The sequence below is a fragment of the Lissotriton helveticus genome, chromosome 6, assembly GCF_964261635.1.
Source record: "Lissotriton helveticus chromosome 6, aLisHel1.1, whole genome shotgun sequence".
Classification (NCBI taxonomy): Eukaryota; Metazoa; Chordata; class Amphibia; order Caudata; family Salamandridae; genus Lissotriton; species Lissotriton helveticus.
In genome coordinates, this window is record NC_136067.1 from 1,236,156,680 (window position 1) to 1,236,175,813 (window position 19,134).

General features: G+C 48.4%; 1 protein-coding gene and 1 long non-coding RNA gene across 2 annotated transcripts in view; one reads left to right on the forward strand and one right to left on the reverse strand.

The window, feature by feature from the left end:
- DZANK1 (double zinc ribbon and ankyrin repeat domains 1) overlaps window positions 1-19,134 on the reverse strand; it is an 846,943-nt gene that overhangs the window by 540,597 nt on the left and 287,212 nt on the right. The window lies entirely within an intron of this gene.
- The window catches only part of LOC144763385 (uncharacterized), a 106,896-nt gene that overhangs the window by 59,170 nt on the left and 28,592 nt on the right, over window positions 1-19,134 (forward strand). Inside the window, exon 2 of the long non-coding RNA XR_013596213.1 lies at window positions 3,603-3,666. This is a non-coding gene — a long non-coding RNA (uncharacterized LOC144763385). The remainder of the gene's footprint in view (window positions 1-3,602; window positions 3,667-19,134) is intronic.

A 19,134-nucleotide genomic window follows, 5' to 3' on the forward strand; every position in this document is an offset into this window, starting at 1 on the left:
TGGAAAGGTGGGTTTAGAAACTTTTAGATAAAGGTACTCGTCGTCATCCAAAAGACCAGATTGCTTCCAATTGAGTAGTGATTTGTTTACTCGAATCGTCAACGGACCCATAGGATTATGGGTCAGTTGTTCATAGCATGAGTTGTCATTGAGTTGATTCAAAATCTCGTTGTTGTAGTCGACGAGATCCATAACAACAACATTGCCCCCTTTGTCTGCCTCCCTGATGATGATATCAGGGTTGTTACTGAGGGTGGAAAGTGCTAAGCGTTCCCCCTTTGTCAGATTGTCTTTATATTTGAATTTCATGTTCAAATTCTTAGTATTGACTTTATCTAGATCTTCAAGGACATGTCTGTAAAAATTATCTATGGCATTTCCCCCTGATAGTGTTGGGGTCCATCTGGATTTGCATTTAAGACCACTAGCCATCCCATAGTCAGTCTCAACATCCAGCTCTTCTAACAGCTTTTCCATGTCATATGGACTTTCTTCTCTATCCATTAAAGAAAGAAGCAGATGGGTTGTTTGAACATCTTTAATAGTCATTAATTCATTATCAAATACATTTGGAGTATTCCTGGACTGTCTTGAGGTGTTAGGTTGGTCAGCAAAGTGTTTCTTCAGTTTTAGATTGCGCACAAATTTGAAAATGTCAATTTTAATTTGGCAAATGTCTCCAGTAGCGTAAGGATTGAAGCTTAAACCCTTACCAAGTAGAGAGATCATGTCTGCAGTCAAGGAGAGAGAGGAAAGGTTGACTACTTGAACTGTATTGCCAGGATCTGTTAGTTCCTCTGTGTTCCTGATCTGAGTTTCCTCCGATAATCTTCGTTTGCTGCCACGTTTGCCTCTGTGGGTTTTGGGTCTGTTACGCCCCTGGGAGGTTGTGTTCTGTTGCCCTTTCTGATACGCTCCATTTCTAATAAAAAAGGCATGCGTGTGGGGTCTGTGCTATCTAACACCTAATTATCAGGTTCACTAAGTCCAGTAGAACTCAGTGAGGTGGTGCTGGAATTAATCGAGCTGGCGGTTGTCGATCTGCCTGTCTGAGACACTTGTTTTTTCCTAGGAATCATTGAGTCATATTTGTGACTTGTATTTAAATAACCTTATAACGTTTACTCTAGGCAGAGCGCCCCACATCCTCTGAAAGTCTAAAAAACCCTTCACAGCTAGCCATTTCAGCAAGACCGTGTTGGCCTCTTCAAATTCATGGAAGGGGGTGGGGAGGCATCACAGGGCAGGCAAGACAAAGCCAAGCAGGGGCAGAGTAACAACTTTCCTCAGCATACCACGACTTTTGTCTCTGCATACACCGATCAGCTTTGCAGACTCTGTCTTGTAGTAAATATACTAAAATAAATATATATTAAATAAAATCACCATAAAGAGAGCAAGAATGTGAGCAAAGCCCCACAAAGTCCCTCTTCTCCACACGGCAAACACTAAATGTTGGCATGTGTCTATCTCGCCCGAACAATAATGTGTCAGGTGTAAGATGCGTACTGCTTTCTTTCAGCCCCATTAACAGCGTCGCTGTGACGTGAATGAAGAATAAACATGAGTGGCACCTTCACGGCAGCTCCTCGTTACTTTTCCACAGTGTGATGCGGTAATACGGGTTCAGAGATGGAGGATTTCCTCTTTACATTGTGGCCGGGTATTGAGCGAACCAGGCTGGTGGGAACCAAACGGAAATACACAAAATATGATACAATTGCTATTCAATGTTATTCCCCATATATTAGTCCACACTTGAAAGGTAATGATGTAAAAAAAAGTCTGCAAATTTATAGATAAATATGCAGCTGGGTAATAACAGTACCGGCAACTATTGCCATAATATTTCGAAAATGTCTGGACATTTTGGGGAATAACTGGATGGAAATGTTGTTTCTGGCGGATTTTACTGCAGGTTGCCCCTGGCAGTACAAGATTGTCAGAATTTGCTCAGATAAAACGAAAGGTGTGAGATATTAATTGGACACCTCCTGGTATTCAGTAGCTCCTGGCAATTCTCAGGAATTGTTTCAATACTCGAACTTAAAGCATTTTCAGAAAGCTATTAGGGCAGAAATGTCAATCTCCAGAGCATTACTTGGAAGCAGTACTTAAACACGTTGTTATTCAAGTCAGTCACATGCATCATTTATTCATAATTAGCATGTGACACTCATCTACATTCTCCCACCTTCGTCTTAACTTGCCACTGGCGTATGGCCTCCAGCTAGCGGCAACTAACCCACACCACACACTTCTAAAATATATGTATACATACATAAAAAAGTGATTAGATTTGTGAACACTTAATGCTAGCTCAGAAGTTCCAGAAATCTCTGAAATGTCTATTTAGATTGCTCCTAAACGCTCCTATTTTTTATCAGATAAATTCACTCATTCGTGCACAGGGAATAGTTACTTTCCAAGATCAAATAATGTGATCTAGTGGAGAAGCCAGGATTCAATTTCTTGTTACCTTGTTCTTGAGTGACACACCTGAACCCACTTTCAAGGCAAAGATGACAGGCAACTTAGGGGTCTCAAGCATCAGGCGCCCTGGGGTCTCCCTGCACCGATCCACGACGGATTACACCCAGAGTCGAGAAGTTAGACACTGCAGTGTATTTAGCAAAGTTTGACTAATCCAATAGGGGTCTTTAGGTCTCGGCCTAATCCAGCGCATGCGCTGGTCTCGGCCGAGACATTTAGTAGGGCTCTGAGAAATGCTACTTGTCGGCGATCAACTTGCTAGAACGCGTACAAGAGCACACGCACATGCACGTTATAGCAAGCTGATCGCCGGCAAGGTAGCACTTGCAACTACAGTGTGATGGCCTCTCCTCCTGTCTGGTTTATTCTCTTGTTTGACCACTACTCCTCTCAGTGCCCTACTTTCCTGGCAGCTATATGCAGTCAGCTGCCCCTGTATACTTCACTAACCACATGTCGTAGGAGGTGCGTATCTATCCGACCGGGGACAATAACCAGGCATGCGTGGGAAACGACACTTTAATCGGCTGCTGTGGTGCAAGTGCATACAGGGTGTGATAACAATGTTCAACATTGTTCTCTCACATAAGTCCCTGCTCATGTGTAGAAACTCAGTACTGCACAGGAATGGGATAATTCCATTGGTATTTTTTTCTGAATAAAACATTTACCTTTCTAGTTGTTCGGCATGGTCCCATTACAATGAGGTCTGTTTATTTCCCCAACCCCCATCATTAGTCCCTCTTCTTTGTCTATAGCCTTAAATCTGGCTTCATGCGTATCAGGTGTTTTAAGTGGCGGATGCTCCGGCTCTGTGTCCCTGAGTATTATAATTTGAATGCGCTGTATTTCTGCCAAAAGCTGCTTTTAATTCTTTCTTCAATCATATGTTTTTTAATCGGTGTGTTCTTTTTCCCTAGTCTTTTAACGCAAAGCAAATTAAGTTTTATTAGTAAGTATCTGATTGAACATTGGAAGTATAAGTCCACTGGTATTTATTTTTCTCTAAAAAAACATTTACCTTTCTATTTGTTCAACACGATCTCCTTACTTTTATGTCCCTTTATTTACCTAAACCACGTAACTAGTCCCTTTTTTTCTGTTTACAGCCTTCAAACTGGCTATGATACTATCGGGACTCTCAAGTGCCGGATGCTCCCCGTCTTTGTGCCCGTGAGTATTAAGGGAAGGATTGTCACATTGAATTACTTATAAATACCAAAAACATTTCTCTTTGTTCTTTAGGCAGGTGCATCACAGAGCTTTTTTGGGGGGGCTGTATTTAAACACCCAGGGGAGATTATGTGAGGGTAAAGGAAAAAGTGCAGCATTTCATCTTAAAAGAAAGCTGCCACAAGAAGTGTATCTCATTTAAAGTGCACAAAAAAACAATTATGTCATCAAGATATCGCAGTCAGTATTTGAATGCGCTGTATTTCAGACAAGTGCCTGTGCATGTTTAAGTTTTTTAAAACAATAATTTAGATTTAGGGTTCTATTTTTAATCAAAGTTTTAGGCAAGGCGTCCTATGCAATCTCTTGCTCTCACAGAGCCACTGGGGTCCTACCTCGACAGTATTAAAATAGTTTATTAAGATTAATAGAGAATCAGTGGTACAGATAAACAAACGTACTTTACTATTTAAACATGAGGATATATGACTTGTTGGAATAGGTGAAACACCACAATTAAAAAATTAGCGCCACACCCTATTCTGCTTTGCTTTTGACCTTCTGCCAAAATTGGGCCCAAATAGTTATTCTCCTAGTTGTGCTACATGGTCATAACCTTATGGAGTCTGGTGGCACTGGAATTCCATTTGGCGGGAGCAATGGCAATTCTGTTCATGCCTGCAACGTGAAATACAAATGTTGGTCACGCCTTAGCTGGTGCCTCACGCTGCTCTTCTCTTCACTTTCCTTCCTTGTGCCTCACGCTGCTCTTCTCCTCACTCTCCGTCCTTGTGCCTCACGCTGCTCTTCTCCTTACTCTCTGTCCTTGTGCCTCACGGTGCTCTTCTCCTCACTTTCCGTCCTTGTGCCTCATGCTGCTCTTCTCCTTAGTCTTTGTCCTTGTACCTCACGCTGCTCGTCTCCTCCCTCTTATTCTTTATGCTTCAGCTTTATCTTTAAGTATGGCAGCTGGGTCTTTCATTCGTTATGCGCGGCTCGCCCACCTTTTAAAAACATTTTTTTTATTGATTTCGAATAGACTAACATATTTTCACTCGGCGCTGCCCTAGTTTCAGGAGCGCTGCACTTTCTAGACTTGTCCTGATTTTTTTTTATTTCCCCCCTCATGCTTCGCATTAGAAGCCCTATCTCTACCCTTCGAGCACAAACACAGCATTTCCATTCCCCCAGCCCCTCTCTTTCCGTTGACATTGAGTGAGACAACAATAGGCCCACAGTATCACTCAGCACTACCTCCGCCTCATCTCCGCATCAGCACAGCACCACCTCAGCAACACTTAACCCCTAGCATGCGGCGCAAATTTTCATGCTGTACAGGCAATTTGAATAGGGGGCGGGATTCAGACGGCCCCCGGCCGTCCTCCACACACGCCCACCATGACGCATGACGACCGGGGCCGTCCCGAGCAAGCAAGGGTTAAGTATCATTCAGTGTCACCGGAGCATCACCTCCACAGTAGCACACAACTACCTCAGCATCACTCAGGAATACCTCAGTCTGCCCCTGGATTCTGGCATCTGTTGATTCTCCCCTAGTGTACATCCGCTGCTCATTTTGTACTTCAGGTACTATATCCTAACCTCCACTCTTTTGTTGTGTTCTTGGTTATATCTAGGGTAATAAAAATGCTTAGCACTTTTTTATTATGTTTTTAACATGCTGTACAGCAGCCACAATGCTCCACGACATAGCTTAAACACATTGGCAAAGCCAATAGCTCTGGCTAAACACTTATAAGGCCCCAAAGGCGAGACCTATTAGCTATGCCAATGCTGGTTATAAATTGGGAGTAAGATTTTACTTTTTTGTGTATTCTACTTTTCACTGTTTTGGTACTCAGTCAGTCAGTCAGTCAAAATACACTTTATTCGATTTTTGTTAAAATCATAAAAGGACAAAATACAATACAATACAAATTTTTAAAACAGCAAAAGATTTGACTGTTTTGGTACTCATAAATGCTTTGTACATTTCTCCTAAATTAAGCATGTCGGTTCTGTGCTACGGGATGGAGCTCAGGTTTAAACTATTGAGACTTAACAAGGCCTAGTAATGTATAGTACCATTGTTACTTGAAGAGGACTACCATCCACTTCAACTAATAATCCACTTTCTCACACATGTATTTTCTACTGTCACCCATTGTGCCATTTATTGTTTCTCTATCTATCGAAGAATTTTAGATCTAAATTACCAACAGATATAATTGTTACTTCTTAGTGATTAGACTGTGGATGGTACATGTATTATACATGACAGAAAAAGCCATCTTTTTTAGCGGAATCAGGATCCATTTAATTGCCATTAGTACCATGGCCTCTAATCGTCTCCCAGGATGACAAACTTTCGGAAAAATCTAAATTAAAAGTCGGGCTGAGGTAGTATTAAAACAACATTGAGTTGAGAATATTCACTGGGGTGCGTGGGGGAATCGGGAGATTGTGAAAACATGGCTCAATGGAGAATTACTATGAATTTCAAAACTGCTCTCAGTTTGATGTGGAGCCAATGTAGATGTCGCAGGACATGGGTAATATGTCTGTCTCTAAGGGCTTTTCCAATAATAAGAGCAGATATGTTTTGAATTAATTGCAGCTGATGTATAGACTGCTTAGGTGAAGCCAATTAGACTGAATTACTAGAATAAAGACTCAACCATATTAGAATATTTACTACGGGAATGTGATATTGTTTATCATTATGAGGAAGAAGTGTCTTTAAAGGCTTAAGTTTCTTGAAACATCTCTTGGCCGTTATTGCTGTCTTTGCATCAGGTTAAAGATTTTTTACCAATGTCTATACCTAGATTTGGTGCCAAATTAGCAGGGATGAGGCAATGGATCATTTCAATATGCTCCTAGGTGTACAGAAAGCAACTGCAGAGATTTTAATAGATTTTATTTAATACAATTCCTCTTCATCTACCATCTAACAAACACAAGGCAGTCTCTCAGGCAAAGATTGGATGGACCTATTGCGCTGTCTTTCTTAGCTAGACTAAAAATGAACTGTGAATCGTTAACATACATATAAAAAGATGCTCCCAGATTTTGCTAATACCTGGGGTCTCATGTGGATGTTAAATGACAATCGTGATAACATGGGCCACTGGGGTACTCCACATTTGAAGCAATGTAGGATCGGCAAGGAAAGGAGGAAGGTAAACTGATTGGTATCCGTCTGTAAGGGAAAAGGAAAGATTATTTGTTTGATCTCAATGTTTTGGAGTCTTTCAATCAGGATTGCAAGGTTGATTGTGTCTAAACCTGTGGATAGTTGCAACAAAACCAGGACTCCAACTTCGCCTCTATTAACGATTCTTTTAGATCATTTAATGCTGACAATATGAAAAGTATCGTTCTTTAACCTTGTCAAAAGCTTGAGTGATAAAAATCTAGAAAGGAGTTGTTTTCAATGTAATTATGTAGCAGACTATATATGACTTTTTCTAGTAATTTGTTTAGAAATGGAGGTAAAATATTGACCTACAGTTGCTCAGTTCCATTGGATTCAAGGATTCTACTGGATTAATGCTGGCTTTGCTGGGGGGATGTTTCCAAGGTTTAGTAACAATATCTTTAGTTAAGGAACGATTCAATAAATCTAAAAAAGTGTTCTGGTGAAAGTGAAATGCACAAGTTACTACTTGTGTAACAATATATCTGTAAGAGACATTAGTTAGTGATAGATTCCTTACCTTAGAATATCCCCAGTCGTCAGACTGGATCCGGAAATGTTTGCGTAGCAGTACCCTTGCGCGTCGGTAGGCGTCGTCTGCGGCTCCGCGTCCGTCGTCGTGGGCGCCGTGATGACGTCGTCGAGTACTTAGACGTCGCCTCCGCGTGCTGACGTCAGTTCTTAGACACAGCTTTTCCGCGCCAGAAGCGCCGAGCCATGTTAAAAACCAACACTGGTGCCATTGAAACTAGGGCCCTGAAAGGGGATGACCTTAACCCTAGATATCGGTTCGCAGAACGGGGAGGATGGGTGGGTCGGTAAGGAATCTATCACTAACTAATGTCTCTTACAGATATATCGTTACACAAGTAGTAACTTGTGCATCTGAAAGAGACACGTTAGTGATAGATTCCTTACCTTAGAATAGATACCCCAGCAATACCAACCCCGGTGGTGGGTCTGCGAACCAATAATCACACCAGAAAGTCCTGGAGGACGGAACGGCCAAAGAAGCCATCTCTCCGGACTTGACTGTCCAGGCAGTAGTGTCTTGCAAACGTGTGCAGCGAGGCCCACGTAGCCGCCTGGCAAATGTCCTGCAAGGGCACTCCCCAGCCAAGGGCAGTTGTAGTCGCCGTGGCCCGGGTGGAATGAGTCCGCAATCCAACAGGGGGCTCCTTTTTAGCCAAGGAGTAACATGCCTGGATACACAAGATGATCCACCGAGAGATGGTCTGCTTGTGCACCGCTTTTCCCTTCTAGCGCCCACGTAACCAACAAAGAGTTGGTGATCCACCCGGAACTGGCGTGTGCGATCCAAGTAGAATGCAAGCGCCCGTTTTGGGTCCACACGGTGGAGCCGCTCTTCCTCTTTAGAGGGATGCAGTGGCGGAAAGAAGGTGGGCATGGTGATAGACTGCCCGATATGGAAGGCCGTGGCAACCTTGGGCAGGAAAGATGGCTTAGTACGCAACACAACCTTGTCCGGATGGACAGAAATGAAAGGGGGTGTACATGAAAGAGCCTGGAGCTCACTCACTCTCCTGGCAGAGGTGATGGCAACCAGGAAAGCAGTCTTCAAAGTAAGAAGACTGAGAGGACAGTTGTGAAGTGGGAGCGTACATCAGAAACGTAAGAACCAGGTTCAAGTCCCACTGAGGCATCACAAACGGAACAGGAGGGAACATGTGTGTGATGTCCTTTAGAAAACGAGTTACAATAGGGGACTTGAACAAAGAAGGTTGATCAGGCAGCCTTAGGAAGGCTGAAAGGGCAGAAAGGTAGCCCTTGATAGTGCCCAGAGCAGAGCCCTGCTGGGCAAGAGAAAGAAGGAAGAGAAGAACCTCAGAAAGAGGGGGCAGCAATAGCATCCACAGCCTTTGCTGTGCACCATGCCACAAATCTGTTCCACCTGCAGGTGTATACCGACTTTGTGGAGGGACGCCTGGCTGCCAGAATGACATTACAGACCTCAGGAGGCAAGTCAAATGGCCTCAACTGTTGCCGCTCAATCTCCAAGCATGGAGGAGGAGACTGGAAAGGTTCGGGTGGAGGACCGTGCCCTGCTGCTGCGACAGAAGGTCCTCCTGAAGAGGCAGACGAACCGGGGGATCGACTGACATACTGAGTAGCTCTGGATACCAGTACCTTCGTGCCCAGTCCGGAGCCACAAGGATGACTTGGGCCCGGTCGCGCTTGATCTTCTTCAGCACTCTGGGCAGAAGTGGTATAGGTGGAAAGGCGTACAATAGACCGCAACTCCACTCGCGACGAAAAGCGTCTCCGAGCGAGTGCCGCCTTGGAAACTCCAATGCGCAGAACTGATGACATTGCGTGTTTTCTTCGGTGGCGAATAGATCTAACCAAGGCTCTCCCCACTGCTGAAAGAGGCCTTGCGCCATGTTCAAGTTCAGACGCCATTCGTGATCCATCATGCACCGACGGCTGAGTTCTTCCGCCCTGGCGTTCAGAGAACCTGCCAGGTGTTGAACCACCAGGGTCACGCCCTGATGTTCCAGCCACTGCCAGAGGCGCAGAGCCTCCTGGCAAAGGGTCTACGACCCCACCCCGCCCTGTTTGTTGCAGTACCACATGGTGGTGGTGTTGTCCGTGAACACCTGCACTATACTCCCCCCAAACAGAGGGGAGGAATGCCTTCAGTGCTAGACGAATCGCCCGCAGCTCCAAAAGGTTGATATGGAGCCGGGACTCCGCCGGAGACCAGAGGCCTCTGATCTCCGCCTCTCCCATGTGACCTCCCCAGCCCTGGAGGGACGCGTCCGTCACAACTACGTGCTCCGGTTGGGAAAGGGAGAGGGATCTGCCGCTGACCCAATCGCGGTCCGTGAGCCACCACTGCAGCTGTCTTGCAGTGCCCTCCGAGATCAGGACATGGTCGGATAGGTTGCCCTGATGCTGGGCCCACTGAAACTTCAGGTCCCACTGCAGAGCCCGCATCCGCCACCGGGCGTGATGCACCAGAAGGATGCAGGAGGCCATCAGCCCCAGAAGCCGCAGCGTCAACCTGACCGAGACTCGGGACAAAGGCTGAAAGAGTGGAATCATAGCCTGAATGTGCCGAACCCGCTGTTAGGGAGGATAAACCCGAAACTGCGCCGAGTCGAGAACCGCTCCGATGAAGAGGAGCTTCTGAGAGGGGCACAGGTGTGACTTCGGCACATTGATGGAAAACCCCAGCAGGTGCAGGAGGTTTGCAGTCGTCTGGAGGTGGTTGACGACTGTTTGGGGTGAGCCCGCCTTCAACAACCAGTCGTTGAGGTAGGGGAAGACTGAAACCCCTAACCTGCGCAGATGAGCTGCGACCACCGCCATCACCTTCGTGAACACCCATGGGGCGCTGGTAAGGCCGAAGGGGAGCACGGTAAACTGAAAGTGCTCGTGGCCTACCGTGAACCGCAGGTAACGCCGGTGGGCCTGCAGGACGGGGATGTGGAAATAAGCGTCCTGCAAGACCAACGCTACCATCCAGTCTCCTGGGTCCAGGGCAGCTAAGACCTGAGCCAGTGTCAGCATTTTGAACTTCTCCTTCCGGAGGAAGCCGTTGACGTTCCGTAGATCCAATATAGGGCTTAGGCCCCCTTTGCCCTTCTTGGGTACCAGAAAGTAGTGGGAGTAGCAACCACACCCTACTTCTGGCCCAGGAACGCGCTTGATGGCCCCCTTGGCCAAGAGGGCCGTAACTTCCTCCTGCAGAAGTCGCAAATGATCCCCCGATACACGGTGGTTCTGCGGTGGCATGGCTGGAGGGGTCGCCTCGAAGGGGAGGGAGTAGCCCCTTCGGATGATTTGCAGCACCCACCTGTCCGAGGTGACAGTGCGCCAGTGGAGGAGGTGATGGCGAACCCTGCCCCCCACTGGCGACACATGGGCCTGAAAGCACGGACTAGGAGGGTTTTGAGGCGGATGCTGCGGGGGAAGGTGTGGACTGTCCTCGCCGTTGTCCCCGACCGCCGCCACGGCGGTTTCCACGGCCGCCACGACATTGGGTATTACCCTGCGGTGCGTGGCTGGCAGCACGTGTGGGTACACCCCTTCCTTGGCCACGAAAGGGGCGAAAAGCAGCCGTTTGCTGGCGCGGGGCCGAGAGCCCCAAGGACTTGGCCGTAGCCCTGGAGTCCTTAAAATGCTCAAGCGCATGGTCTGCCTTGTCGCCAAAAAAGCGACGGCCCTCAAAAGGCATGTCCATGAGTGTATTCTGGACATCAGCCGAGAAGTTGGCGGACCTCAACCAGGCGTGGCGACGAATTGCCACCATCGTTGCCATCGCTCTACCTAGTGAGTCGGTGGTATCCAGTCCACACCGGATAGAATAACGTGCCGCATCTCCGCCTTCCACAAGGGCTGGCCGAGTTTAGCCCATACTTCCAACGGGCATTCTGGCAGCACGTCCGCGACCGTATCCCACAGGGAGTGGGTGTAGCGGCCCAGCCATGCGGTGTTGGAAGACCGCAGTCCCAGACTTAGGGTGGAGAATACCTTCTTGCTGTATTGCTCAAACCTCTTGGATTCCCTGTCAGGCGGAGCCGACGGGAATGTGGTCTGGGAATTTGAGGCCTGGATCACCAGGCTCTCAGGGGTGGGGTGGGTGGACAGGAAACAAGGGTCGCCCGGGGCCGGGCGGTGGCGTCTGGCAACGTTCCTATCTACAGGCGAACCTGTAGCGGGCCTGGACCAAGTGCCCACAAGAACGTCAGTCAAGGCCTCAATAAACGGCAGCAGAGGCTCTGCCGAGCTTGACTGCGGTTTAAGGGCCTCAGTGAGGAGGTTAGTCCTCACGGCCGCGACGGGGAGTTCAAGGCCCAGGGCCTTGGCCGCCCGCGTCAGCACCACACTGTAGGTAGCCCCCTCCTCCGTAGCCATGGTAGGAGGGGGACAAAACCAGTGACTGGCGAAGTGTCCAGATCACTGGCATCCCCAAGTCCACCTGTCCAGTCCTCCTGGGACTGACACTCTCGTGTCAGAGAGTCCTCAGACCCCTCCCAATACTCCTCATCACCCATCTCCTGGTACTCAGGGGGATCAAATGATGGGCCCGGTTCATGGAAGACGAACTCTCCGAACGGCGCCGGAACCGGATCGAGGGAGGCATCGGGGATGGCGCAGCCAGAAGACGGCGCCGGGGGTTACACCTGAGGGACCGGCGCCGGGGAGGTCGTTAAGTCCACCGGCAACGACCCGGATCCGGAACCGGATCCAGTGGGGGCCTGCGGCGCCGGGGCCGAAGCACCAGACGGCGTCGGGGCCGAAGCCCCCAACCTGCTAGGGCCCCCAGACAGGTCCGCTGGACCCGAAGGCGCCACGGAGCCCGTCGGGGGAGTGAGGGACCTCATGGCCATGAGGAACCACTCGATCTCCTCCGGCGTTGCCCGCGGCCCAGGGACCGGAGGGTATGGGGCCGGACGCGACGCCTGCGACTCCGATGGAGCCGCGTGGGCGGTGCCACCTGAACCCCCAGCCGCGTCGCGCGAGCGTCGGGGGGAGTCGGAAGAGCGATGACGTCTCTTCGACTTCTTGTGCTTACCTGACAACTTCGACCCGGAGGAGTGATGTCGACTCCCGGAGCTCCGATGGCTCCGCTCCCGCGACCGGTCCCTCGACCTCCGTCCGGACCAGGACCTTTCCTGGCGCGGGGCCAACTGCCGGAGTTCGAGTCGCTTGCGGGACCGCTCCCGCCTAGCTTTCGAGCAGGCGGCCCGGCAGTCGGAACAGGTCTTGTCGTCGTGGTCGACGCCGAGACAGTGGAGACACCGACGGTGAGGGTTGGTGACCGACATTAGTCGGTCGCAGTCCTCACAGGGTTTAAAACCTGGCATCCCTATCGGCACCGTCCGGAGTCGAAGACTTCGAAAAGAAACGATCAAAAAGGATCAAAAAAGTTTAGTAAAAAAAGACTAAGGTACCACTTTTTCCAGATCTGCGCTGCTGGCGCGGAAAAAAGAAGAACTGACGTCAGCACGCGGAGGCGGCGTCTAAGTACTCCAACGACGTCATCACGGCACCCACGACGGACGCGGATGCGGAGCTGCAGACCCATCGCGCAAGGGTACTGCTACGCAAAAATTTACGGATCCAGTCTGACGCCTGGGGATATTCTAAGGTAAGGAATCTATCACTAACGTGTCTCTTTCAGATTGTGTGTTTTAGCCTATTATCAGGGGAAGGATCAATGAGAAACTGTAAGGGTGAGTTTGAATTAAAACTTCAAAAAAGAGGAGATCCAAACCTCCTTGTATTGTTCCAATTTTAGCTAGTTCATCAGAACGTCTTCTCTACATATTCTTTAAGATATTACTTTTGGTAATTCCAGTTCACGTTCCTTAACAGGAACTGCTGCAAGCCTCTGACACTTGCAGCAGGATGACATTTCTCCATTAATGTTGCTTAGGATGATTGAGAAAACTATAGAAATATTTCCCATTGATTTCATTACTAAGTCCAGAGCTGGTGCAGCCCATGCTCTTTTTATGCTCATTTTAATACCTCTAGAAGAACTGCTAATGAGGGAATGCCATACATTTTGAGTAAATGCATGCAAATATACTTCCCTAGGTGTTGAACTCTTCTTCAGGAGGCACTATTCAAAGCGAAAGACACATAGTCAATATTCTATGGCAGTCTTGGTGTGTTATGTGAGGGAAAACTGCTTCCAGCAGATTGGTCTTCCGAGCAATCTAGAAGGCAATTTCATCATGCTTCTTGGGCATCTTTCCTATAATACCATTTATTGTCTATGGGTTAATTGCTTGTACCGCTACCTGTCCCTACACTACTGGTCCTACTAGAGCTTGCCTCACATTCATAGTTTGTACCATATTTTGTATGATCAGGATGTGGAAATGGTTACTCTATTGCTCTTGGAAGGGGTTTCCTGGTACTGGTATACCCTATAATGTGCAGGGGTTGCTGCTGGTGCATAAGCATGAAAATGCTTTGGAGGAAGTATCTATAACTTCAAACTCCACCCGTGAGTAAAATGTTCCAAAGGCATACGCTGCATATGCAGTACTTACAAATGTAACTGCCTCCCTCCTCCATATCGGGGACACCTCTATTCTTGAGATATTGTGTAACTGATTCTCGCAACAACAGCCACCATTTAAATGACCAGATTGCATAAAACATGAGACTTAAAAACATACAAGACCACAGATGGGATATAACTTTTTAGGAGTCAAACTTGACTAACCTTCAGTAAATAGGTGCTCCTTTATTTTGTTTGCAGGAAGTAACCATAATTGCCAAGGATTACCTGTAATGAAGGTTCTTTTGAATGTGCATATTCAAAGACTACCTCATGGTCCAAACAAATCTTAATGCTCCATGTTGGGCTGCATGTTGTGTAACCTAGCCCAGGACTAGAGGGGTTGGCTTCCCTATCCACTGTCACCTGGACTGAGCTCAGGGCACCATTACTTTTTTTTATTTTTTATTCACCATGAAACATATGCTTCCATAGAAAACAGTACAATAAACACAGTGGTGTTTCAGTGTATAAAAATACATAGCAGCGTTCACATTGCACATTCCCACTAGCTCGTTGTTACCCCCAAGGTGATCGGAGATGTCACAAACCACCTGCTCCCTGGCCATGGGCCCCCCACGTACAGCTAGTCAGTGGTACCTGTAGTTCTTCCAGGCCCCCCATATCTTTTGCGTGGGCACCCTCTGCTCTGATATACAGTCTGTTCAGCCCGTTGACACTAATGCAAGTCATTTTTCCAGCACTCCACAGTTGATACCTCCCCGGCACCCCATAATCGAGCAATGTTCCTTTTTGCCACTACACCGCCACTGCGAGACAGATTTTGGCCCATTTGGGCCAGACTATATTCCCCGTAACTCCTAGGATAAGCCACCTCGTATCTACAGGGACCGTGGACCCAACAACCGTTGACATCACCCGGGCCAGGTTTTCCCAATATCTTTGAAACCTGGGGCAAGCCCACAGTATATGACAGAATGTCCCGGTATCAGCACATCCCCTTGCACACTCCTCAGACACACAATGTCGAATACGATATTGCACGGTCCACAGGGCATATGACCTATGGAGAATTCAGAGTTGAATTAATCGGAACCTTGCCCTCACAGCTATTTCTCTGGGGCTCTGCAGGGCCTCCGCCCAGTCGTAATCCTCAAGGAGACCCACATCCAACTCCCAGGACTCTCTAAATGGTCCCAAGGGATCTGGTGTGTTATTAATCATCTTCTTATACGTGAGGGATATAGCCCTATCTATCATGGGATCAAGCAGGAGACTATCCTCCAGCGGTGTGTACTCTGGCAGCGGATCCCTTTTTTCAAGAGACAGTGAAGTGCATGTTGAAGCTGCAAATATCAAAAATATTCGCCCTCCCCCATCTGGTACTCTGTTTGTAGGGAGGCAAATTCTAACATTTTTCTAGACATCACCCAGAAGATGTATGCCTATATTGCTCCATCTATTGAAGCCCTTGAGGCATGCTGTCTCAGCCAGAAAATCTCCCTCCCACAGTGGGGTTTGCTCCATGAGTTTGCTCTCCCACCCAGTCATCTTGGTTGCCTTCCGCCATACTGCAACCACTGTCCATGTGTGAATTGGGAGGGACTTGTTACCCCTTCTTTTTGTGTAGAGTGCAGAGAGATAACTATCCCTACCCAAGGCCATCCGATCAACCCAATATTCTGGCTCCTCGGTCGAAGAGAATACCCACCCGTTGACATTGACCAGTTGTGCCGCCCAGTAGTACATTCTAATATCTGGCACCGCCAGCCCTCCCTCATATACCTCCAGCTGTAGCTTCCGCAACGTACGCTGCTCTGACTCAATTGCACGAAAGAAAGCCTCTGGGATCAGAAAATAAGTATTCTGTACTGTGTATAGTAAGGGCGGGAGAGCCAACATTTTAAACAGAACTGCCCGTCCCATGAGAGATACCGGTAGGCATCGCCAGTGGGCCACGTCTCCCTTCAATGTAAATGTAAATGTAAATTGATACTTGTATAGCGCACTACTCACCCGCAAGGGTCTCAAGGCGCTTGTTCGAATACCGCTGTGGAACCCATCCTGGCTTTCCCTGTGAGGTGTCCACTCCTGGGCACCCCCAAGGTGGAGGCCAGGCATCCTTAGCGTTGTGGGGGCCGTTGTGGAGATTAAGCAAGCTATTGCCCAGAGTTGCAGAGTGGGACTCCATGATTGGAATAGGCACCGAGGCGAGAATTATCAGGTCCGTGGAATTTTGAACCCAAGACCCGCCGAGGTGGGGAATTGAACCCTGGTCCCGGGCTAAACCTCTGCATCAGGGTCAGCCGCTCTAACCATTGATTCAGAAAAGGGGGTGGTGATGAACAGAGTGCCTGAATTAAGCAGACCACTCTTACCCAGTCCAAAGATCAGGGCTTGATCCATCACCGTTTTTTAGCTCACTGCACCATCCCAGCTCAGAACTTGGCTATATGCAAATTAGTCTGTTCCTGTCCCAGTGCATGATGGGAAGAGGGCAAACCAAACTACCAAGCCAATTCTTATACTGGGAAGGAAACAAGCTTCCGGGGACCGGTTTCTGCCATTTCAGGCGTCGTCGGCCCGGCTTGCTTGAATCCTGATGGTGCAATGAGCAAGGGACTCACATCTGAGTATACCCTTCCACGCTTATGGTGGACAAAATGATTCAGAAAAGGGGGTGGTGATGAACAGAGTGCCTGAATTAAGCAGACCACTCTTACCCAGTCCAAAGATTAGGGCTTGCTCCATCACCGTTTTTTAGCTCACTGCACCATCCCAGCTCAGAACTTGGCTATATGCAAATTAGTCTGTTCCTGTCCCAGTGCATGATGGGAACAGGGCAAACCAAACTACCAAGCCAATTCTTATACTGGGAAGGAAACAAGCTTCCGGGGACCGGTTTCTGCCATTTCAGGCGTCGTCGGCCCGGCTTGCTTGAATCCTGATGGTGCAATGAGCAAGGGACTCACATCTGAGTATACCCTTCCACGCTTATGGTGGACAAAATGATTCAGAAAAGGGGGTGGTGATGAACAGAGTGCCTGAATTAAGCAGACCACTCTTACCCAGTCCAAAGATCAGGGCTTGATCCATCACCGTTTTTTAGCTCACTGCACCATCCCAGCTCAGAACTTGGCTATATGCAAATTAGTCTGTTCCTGTCCCAGTGCATGATGGGAACAGGGCAAACCAAACTACCAAGCCAATTCTTATACTGGGAAGGAAACAAGCTTCCGGGGACCGGTTTCTGCCATTTCAGGCGTCGTCGGCCCGGCTTGCTTGAATCCTGATGGTGCAATGAGCAAGGGACTCACATCTGAGTATACCCTTCCACGCTTATGGTGGACAAAATGATTCAGAAAAGGGGGTGGTGATGAACAGAGTGCCTGAATTAAGCAGACCACTCTTACCCAGTCCAAAGATCAGGGCTTGATCCATCACCGTTTTTTAGCTCACTGCACCATCCCAGCTCAGAACTTGGCTATATGCAAATTAGTCTGTTCCTGTCCCAGTGCATGATGGGAACAGGGCAAACCAAACTACCAAGCCAATTCTTATACTGGGAAGGAAACAAGCTTCCGGGGACCGGTTTCTGCCATTTCAGGCGTCGTCGGCCCGGCTATCTTGAATCCTGATGGTGCAATGAGCAAGGGACTCACATCTGAGTATACCCTTCCACGCTTATGGTGGACAAAATGATTCAGAAAAGGGGGTGGTGATGAACAGAGTGCCTGAATTAAGCAGACCACTCTTACCCATATTTGCATATAGCCAGGTTCTGAGCTGGGATGGGGCAGTGAGCTAAATAACGGTGATGGATCAAGCCCTGATCTTTGGACTGGGTAAGAGTGGTCTGCTTAATTCAGACACTCTGTTCATCACCACCCCCTTTTCTGAATCATTTTGTCCACCATAAGCGTGGAAGGGTATACTCAGACATGAGTCCCTTGCTCACTGCTCCATCAGGATTCAAGCAAGCCGGGCCGACGACGCCTGAAATGGCAGAAACCGGTCCCCGGAAGCTTGTCTCCTTTCTGGTGAAGAATTGGCTTGGTAGTTTGGTCTGCCCTGTTCCCATGATGCACTGGGCCAGGGACAGACTAATTTGCATATAGCCAGGTTCTGAGCTGGGATGGGGCAGTGAGCTAAATAACGGTGATGGATCAAGCCCTGATCTTTGGACTGGGTAAGAGTGGTCTGCTTAATTCAGACACTCTGTTCATCACCACCCCCTTTTCTGAATCATTTTGTCCACCATAAGCGTGGAAGGGTATACTCAGACATGAGTCCCTTGCTCACTGCTCCATCAGGATTCAAGCAAGCCGGGCCGACGACGCCTGAAATGGCAGAAACCGGTCCCCGGAAGCTTGTCTCCTTTCTGGTGAAGAATTGGCTTGGTAGTTTGGTCTGCCCTGTTCCCATGATGCACTGGGCCAGGGACAGACTAATTTGCATATAGCCAGGTTCTGAGCTGGGATGGGGCAGTGAACTAAATAACGGTGATGGATCAAGCCCTGATCTTTGGACTGGGTAAGAGTGGTCTGCTTAATTCAGACACTCTGTTCATCACCACCCCCTTTTCTGAATCATTTTGTCCACCATAAGCGTGGAAGGGTATACTCAGACATGAGTCCCTTGCTCACTGCTCCATCAGGATTCAAGCAAGCCGGGCGGACGACGCCTGAAATGGCAGAAACCGGTCCCCGGAAGCTTGTCTCCTTTCTGGTGAAGAATTGGCTTGGTAGTTTGGTCTGCCCTGTTCCCATGATGCACTGGGCCAGGGACAGACTAATTTGCATATAGCCAGGTTCTGAGCTGGGATGGGGCAGTGAGCTAAATAACGGTGATGGATCAAGCCCTGATCTTTGGACTGGGTAAGAGTGGTCTGCTTAATTCAGACACTCTGTTCATCACCACCCCCTTTTCTGAATCATTTTGTCCACCATAAGCGTGGAAGGGTATACTCAGACATGAGTCCCTTGCTCACGGCTCCATCAGGATTCAAGCAAGCCGGGCCGACGACGCCTGAAATGGCAGAAACCGGTCCCCGGAAGCTTGTCTCCTTTCTGGTGAAGAATTGGCTTGGTAGTTTGGTCTGCCCTGTTCCCATGATGCACTGGGCCAGGGACAGACTAATTTGCATATAGCCAGGTTCTGAGCTGGGATGGGGCAGTGAGCTAAATAACGGTGATGGATCAAGCCCTGATCTTTGGACTGGGTAAGAGTGGTCTGCTTAATTCAGAAACTCTGTTCATCACCACCC